Source organism: Eulemur rufifrons, chromosome 30, assembly GCF_041146395.1.
Source record: "Eulemur rufifrons isolate Redbay chromosome 30, OSU_ERuf_1, whole genome shotgun sequence".
Taxonomy (NCBI): Eukaryota; Metazoa; Chordata; class Mammalia; order Primates; family Lemuridae; genus Eulemur; species Eulemur rufifrons.
Window position 1 is genome coordinate 92445524 of NC_091012.1, and position 7757 is coordinate 92453280.

Here is a 7757-nt window from a genome sequence, read left to right on the forward strand (position 1 = left end):
ATGAGTTAGAAAGGAGGAGGTGGTAGTTGGAGTGGGATACTTGAAATTAAGAAAAGAGAAGAATAGTTTCTAGTAATCATAAGGTCAGTGATACAACCATGTGTGTTAGCAGCTCAGTAGGGTAGAGGAAGTCAAGGAACTGAGAGAAAGATAATCTATGTGGATACTAAAATGACCAAAAATTATGACAGGAATAGTGTTAGCAAGAGTGACAGGCTCTCTTTTTGCCGCCCGACCGCCGCCATCATGGGTCGCATGCATGCTCCAGGGAAGGGCCTGTCCCAGTAGGCTTTGCCCTATCGCCACAGCGTCCCCACTTGGCTGAAGTTGACATCCGACGACGTGAAGGAGCAGATTTATAAACTGGCAAAGAAGGGCCTTACTCCCTCACAGATAGGTGTGATCCCGAGGGACTCACATGGCGTTGCACAAGTACGTTTTGTGAGAGGAAATAAAATCTTGAGAATCCTTAAGTCTAAAGGACTTGCTCCTGATCTTCCTGAGGATCTCTACCATTTAATTAAGAAAGCGGTTGCTGTTCGAAAGCATCTTGAGAGGAATAGGAAGGATAACGATACTAAATTCTGCCTGATTCTGATAGAGAACCGAATTCATCGATTGGCTTGATATTACAAAACCAAGCGAGTTCTTCCTCCCAACTGGAAGTATGAGTCATACACAGCCTCTGTGCTGGTTACGTAAATTTGTCTATGAACTCAAGCAATAAAATCATTATTTAACCAAAAAAAAAAAAAAAAAGTGACAGTGAGCCAGGCACTAAAATCTTTAAGGGGTAAGGGTAAGTGATCTGGGATCAGCAGTTGATGGCCCTGAGGAACGATAGTAGGTGATATAATCTGATGACATGAAATTCAAGTCTTGGGGTTATTACTGAGAAGGGAGGGAGAATGTTCTGGAAGCAATAAGAAGGACATCTTCCCCATCTCCAGGCCTGTGATACTAGAAGTGAGAGAGGGAAGACAGCACCATTTAGGAGGTTTTTAGAGAGAGTAAAGAGCTTAGAGGAGAGTCTCACTCTGTCACCTGGGCTAGAGTGCCATGGCGTCAGCCTAGCTCACAGAAACCTCAAACCCCTGGGCTCAAGCAATCCTCCTGCCTCAGCTTCCTGAGTAGCTGGGACTACAAGCATGCACCACCATGTCTGGATAATTTTTTTTTCTATTTTTAGTTGCCCAGCTAATTTTTTTTTCTATTTTTAGTAGAGACGGGGTCTTGCTCATGCTCAGGCTGGTCTCAGACTCCTGACCTCAAGCAATTCTTCCTCCTCGGCCTCCCAGGGTGCTAGGATTGCAGGCGTGAGCCACTGTGCCCAGCCATAGAGTTTGATTTCAATTAAGCAAAAAGATGAGTAGAAATGCACAGAGAAGCAGTTGTGGATATAGAGGAACTTGGTGGTGAGTGACCATGAATTCCATGGAGCATAGTGGAAGAATTTCAGAAGCTGAGAGGAGGAAAACAGAGTCATAAAAGGGATATACAGAGATATTTGAGTACATTCAAAGATGAGGAGGAATGACTTGGGAGTCTTAGCATGACCAATATAAGCAAGTAAAAGCCACAATAAGATTATTCATCATTAGAAGCAGAACCAGGAGGGGAGTATGTGTTTAAGGAGAGAAAAAGACTTTACAAGGAATTGCCCAACACAATTGTGAGATTGTGTGAGGGGCTGGCTAAGCAAGTCCAAAATCCATAGGGCAGGAAGTCAGGAAGGGAGGATCACAGGCAGTTTAGAACTCATGGACACAGGCTGAAACTATTGTCTTCAGGCAGTCAGGAAGGAAAGATCATGAGCAGGATGAAACTCCATGGGTATATGGGTTAAAGCTGTGGTCCACAGGTGGAACTTCTCTCTCCCAGAGAAATCGCAGCTTTGCTTTTATAGCCTTTCAATGGATTCAGTCAGGTCCACCCATCCAGGATAACATTCCTTCCTTAAAGTCAACTGATTAGGGGCTTTAGTTACACCTGCAAAATATCTTCACTGCAACACCTAGATTAGTGTTTGAATAACTGGAAACTGTAGCCTAGCCAGGTTGGCACATCAAAAAGTCATCACAGCTGACTTAGTCTTGGTAGTTTATCTAATCTGACATTTTCTGCTTTGTTATTGGGGTATTTAGCCCACTTACGTATAATGTGATTACTGATAATAGGTTTAAATTTATCATCTTGTTAATTTGTTTTCTATTTGTTCCATATGATTTTTATTCCCCCTTTCTCTTTCCCTGTCTTCTTTTGGGTTATTTTTTATGTGTGGTTCCATTTTACTTCCTTTTCTAGCTCATTAGCTATAACTCTTTGTTTTGGTATTTTAGTTGTTTTAGAGTTTATATTATACAAACTTATCACAACCTACCTTAGGTGATATTATACTACCTTGCAAATAATATAACAACTTTAAAATAGTATATTTTCATTTTTCCCTCCTGACTTTTGTGTTATTGCCATACATTTTACTTTTAATTATATTACAAGCTTCACAATACACTGTTATTATTTTTGTGTAAACATTCAATTATTTTTTAAATAGATTTAAATAATAAGAAAACAATCATATATTTATCCATGTAGTTATAATTGCCAATGCCATTCATTGTATTTGGTTCTTTCCATATTTTCATTTGGTATCATTTTCCTTCTTCCTGGAGAACTTCCTTTTCTATTTCTTGTAGTGCAGGTCAGCTGGTGATGAGTTCTTTTGGCTTTTGTATGTCTGGAAAGCATTTCATCTTCATTTTTGAAAGCTATTTCAACTGGGCAAAGATTTCTAGATTGACAGTTCTTTTTTCTTTCAGTCCTTTAAAGATGTTGCTCCACTGTCTCCTTGCTTGCATTTTTACAATAAGTCTACTCTCATTCTTTTTCCTTTGAATGTAACGTGTCTTTTTTTCCTCTGGCTGCTGTTAACATTTTCCTTTGCATTTAGTGTGTTAATTTTTTTCCCTTTAGCTGCTTTTAATATTTTCTCTTTATCACTGGTATTTGATTATGGTGTGCCTTGGCTTGGTTTTCTTCATGTTTCTTGAGGTTCTTTGAATTTCCTGAATCTGTGGATTTATATGTTTCATCAAATTTGGAAAATTTTGGATATTATTCTTTCAAATATTTTTCTGCCCCCTCCCCTTTCAGAGACTCTAATTACACATGACTTAACATTGCTGGAAGTTGTCCCACAGCTCACTGATTGCTCTTTTATTTAATAATTTTTTAAAATTCTCTTTTCTCCAGGTGTTTCATTTTGGATAGTTTCTATTGCTATGTCTTCATGTTTATTAATCTCTTCTTCTGCAATGTCTAATTTGATGTTAATCCCATCCAATATATTTTTCATCTGACACATTGTGTTTTCCATCTCTAGAAGTTCAATTAGGGTCTTTCTGATGTCTTCTATGTCTCTAGTTAACTCTTTGAACATATGTAATATGATTATAATAAATGTTTTTCATGTGTCCTCTGCTAATTGTCAGTTCTGGGATGGTTTCAATTGATTGATTATTCTCCTCATCATGGGTCGTGTTCTTCTGCTTGTTTGCATGCCTGATAACCTTTGATTTGATGCCAGATATTGTGAATTTCATCTTGTGTGCTGGATAGTTTTGTATTCCTATAAATATTCTTGAGGCTTGCTCTGGGATACAGTTAGGTTACTTGAAAAAAGTTTGACCCTTAAAGGTCTTGTTTTTATAATTTGTTATGTGACTCTTGAATAGCACTTGGTCTAGAGCTAATTATTTCCCATTACTAAGGCAAGAACTTCCTGTGTACTCTACCCAATGGCTTGTGCATTATGAGGTTTTCCATTCTCGCTGATGGGAATGGGCACTATTGCTGGCCCCACGTGAATGCTGCATTACCTTTAATCCTTTTGGATAGCTTTTTCCCTGGCTTCAGGTAGTTTCCTCACATCCATATGCTGATCAGGGGTAACCTGATCAGGGGTTTCTTTTTGTGCAACTCTTTCCTCTTCAGTACCGTGACCTATGAACTCTAGCCATTTTTGTTTCCCTAGACTCTCAGTTCCACCTTTCCACCTCAGGGAGTGCTGGGATCCACCTGGGCTCCTCCTCATTGTGTTGTAGCCTAAAAACTTTCTCATGGCAGTAAATTAGGCAATTGTAGGACTCGCCTCATTTATTTCCCATTTCTCAGGCATCACTGTTTTTCATTGCATACTAGCTAGTATCCCAAAAATATATGTTTCATATATTTTGTCTGGAGTGAAGTTTTTAGGGGGGGTTGTTTCAAGTGGGAGGATAAATTTGTTACCTGTTACTCTATCTTGGCTGGAAGAAGTACTATTTAATATTTTTTATGTAAGCACTTTATTGAGATGTAATTTACATACCATACAATTTATCCATTTAAAGTATAAAAATTAATAGTTTTAGTATATTAACAGTATTGTGCAACCATTACCATAATTAATTTTAGAGCATTCTCATCAGCCCCAAAGGAAAACCCATACCCATTAGCAATCACTCCCCATTTTTCCCCACTCTCCCTTCCCCAGCCCTAGGCAACCGTTAATCTACTTGCTGTCTCTATAGATGTGCTTATTCTGGCCATTTCATATAATTCAGCTCATGTGGCCTTTTGTCATTGACTTCTTTCACATGGTATATTTTCATAGTTCATCTGTGTGATAGCATGTATCAGTACTTCATATCTTTATTGCCAAATAATACTCCATTGCATAGATATACCATATTATTTATCAATTCATGAGTTGATGGACATTTGGGTTGTGTCTACCTTGTGGCTGTTATGAATAATGCTACTTTAAATATTCATGTGAAAATGTTAATGTGGTTATACACCTTTACTTCTTTTGAGTACATACTCAGGTGTGGAATTGCTGGGTTATATGGTAACTATGTTAATCTTCTGAGACTATATTATTTAATTTTAATCATCACAATTCTGTGAGGAAGGCATTTTCAGCTCCATTCTACAGAGAAGGCATGGAAGTTCAACGAGGTAAAATAATTTGTCCAAACTTGCACTACTAGAAAATAATAGGATTCAAGTCCAGTTTTTCTTGAGAAACAGTCACTCTCAAGACTATAGATTGGTACAATTGTTTTGAAGAGCAATTTGTCAATGTGTGTTCAAAATTTTAAATGTGCACACTTATAGAAGCCAGTAGTTTCACATCTAGAAATTTAACACAAATACAGCTACTTCTACCAAAATATGTGTACCAAGATATTTATTGTAAATTCATTGTAATAAAAACAATTCAGACACATAAATGGTCAGCTGTAGGGGATTGTACATCCATATAATGGAATACTATGCAACCATTGAAAAAAACATTGATAGATATATACTGATAGAGGAAATGTTCAATAAATAGTAAGTATAAAGTCAAATAGGATTATATGTACAGTACTGATACCATTTGTGGGGAAAATCAAGAAAAACATATGCTTATACATTTACTGGAAATTACTGAAACACAGAAAAAATATTACTTGTATGTAAGAAATGGGAATCAGAGATGAGTATTTTTATTTTCGATTTTATGCTTCTTTGTGCTGTTTTAGCTTTTGGTCATGATTTTGTATAGATTCTATAAATTTGAAACGTGATTTTAAAATACCAGATATTCTGACTCCAAATCCAGTGCGCTTCCTCATACATCATAACTCTACAGTATTTCCATCTTCATAACTACCACCAAGGTCCAGTATGCTGCCTTACATATAATAAATATTGAAATAATTGTCAGAAAGATAAAGAATTTGTTCCCTTTAAGAAAAGGCTAATTGGTGCCACAAAGCAGGTTATAAAAACGATTGACAAACTTGTCTCAGAAAAGAAACTCAATTGTAATGGAAAATTGATAAGAGACGGATTAGAGTAAGTTAGAAGTGAGAAGCCTGGTGGTTGCCAGAGCAACATCTTCCTGATTGGAAGGAATCCCTCGCTGGTGAGGGGCTGTCAGTGCAGACACTGCTGCCTCCATCTTCTTTGTTTTCATTTAGCTTTGATCATCAGGCAATGAACAAGCAAGCTAGAAGGAGTTCTGGGAGTCAGTGTTATAACCACAGCAACAGGCATGCTGGGACCTTGACAGGGAGAGAGCACAAAGTAGACTTGCAGGTGTCAATGGGGAGAAGGAAGCCTCTGGGTAAAGGGCCCAACCTGAATAAGGGAGGTGACCAAACATTCAGATCACAGGGGCCAAGGGAATGGGGCTAGTTCAAGTCTTATTTGTACTGATTTGAGAGCCAATTTGGAGTCTGGGGCCCAGGAACAATAATATTTGCATAGTGGTAATAATCATAGAAATTTGGGTAAAAGTTTCTGGATTCCAGGAGTTGATCTGGTTTGAAGAGAATTTAAGCCCACAGCTGAAGAATCATGAGGTGGTGCAGTTCCCCTCTTAACCTAGAGAGAGACACTAGGCAAGGTCTAGGCTTTTGGAGGTGGGGATGGAGTTCAAGCCAGCCATAAAAGCCACTTGAAGCTCCACAAGAATAGGGGCCTTTATTAATCACTGCCATATCCTCAATGCCTAGAATAATTTTTGACATAGGTGGGAATATATTCCATAAATATGTGTGAAATAAATGAAGCCAATCTCTTCAGACTAGGGCTTTCCTCAAATACACCAGATCATGCATAGGTTTAAGGCAGCAGGCTAATTCCGAATTTCAGCCACCAATGGGAAGAAGCTCTTGATATTATATTTTCAGTGTTGGCAGGAGCTGGGTGAGGCTGGCCATAAATAAAGGCTAAAGAGCTTCAGTTTCTACAAATGGACAAGACTCTGGCGGCAGAGACTGACAGCTACAAAATCTCCTTTAATCAGATCTCAAATGTTACCTCTTCAGAAAGGCCTCTTCTGACTATCATAGCTAAAATGCCCCTCAGTGCTCACCAGCTCATTCTCTATTCCATTGCTCTGTTTATTTTCTTCACTGTCTGAAAACAACTGAGGAATTTGTCTATGGGTTCAGTGTCTGAGTCCTTTCACTAGAATTTAAGTGCCACAAAAGCAGGGACTTTTGCCTCACTCACCACTATATTTCTTGAACCTAGAAGGAGTGATCAGCATGTAATCAGTGTTCAATAAATATTTGTTGAAATCTAGACGGGAGAAATCAGTCTAATGTAAGAAGTATTTCCCACTTTTTCTCAGAGGAGAAAGGAAAGCTCAAGTTTAATATACACAGGGATTAAACAATTGAGTTTAATGACAAAGTTTATTCTTGTGTTTCTATTTCTTTAAATTTTACCCTAGCCAGTACATAATTTTCTCTTATATATTACTTATAGTGAGCAGATATTTTCTGTTAAGTTTATTTTAAAGTAGAAAAACTGCCAAAAGAGCTCATGTGTTAATCTATAACTACCTATATATCCATGCTAGAAGAAATGTTAGACTAGTCTATAGTCAAATCCAAGTTAGCACAATCCTGAAGACGGTGTTTCTCAAGGGAGGTCTAAGGACTTCCAGCATCAGAATCACTTATCAAAAATTCATATTCTGGCTGGGCGCGATGGCTCACGCCTGTAATCCTAACCCTCTGGGAGGGAGGCGAGGTGGGAGGATTGCTTGAGCTCAGGAGTCCAAGACCAGCCTGAGCAAGAGTGAGACCACGTCTCTACCAAAAATAAAAAAATTAGCTGGATGTGGTGGTACATGCCTGTATTTCTAGCTACTCAGAGGCTGAGGCAGGAGGGTTGCTTGAGCCCAGGAGTTTGAGGTTGCTATGAGCTAGGCT

At 38.3% G+C, this 7757-nt stretch overlaps 1 pseudogene; it reads left to right on the plus strand.

Moving 5' to 3' along the window:
- Positions 1–246: 246 nt before the first annotated feature.
- On the plus strand, positions 247–716 carry LOC138378275 (small ribosomal subunit protein uS15-like; annotated as a pseudogene).
- The last annotated feature ends 7041 nt before the right edge of the window (positions 717–7757 follow it).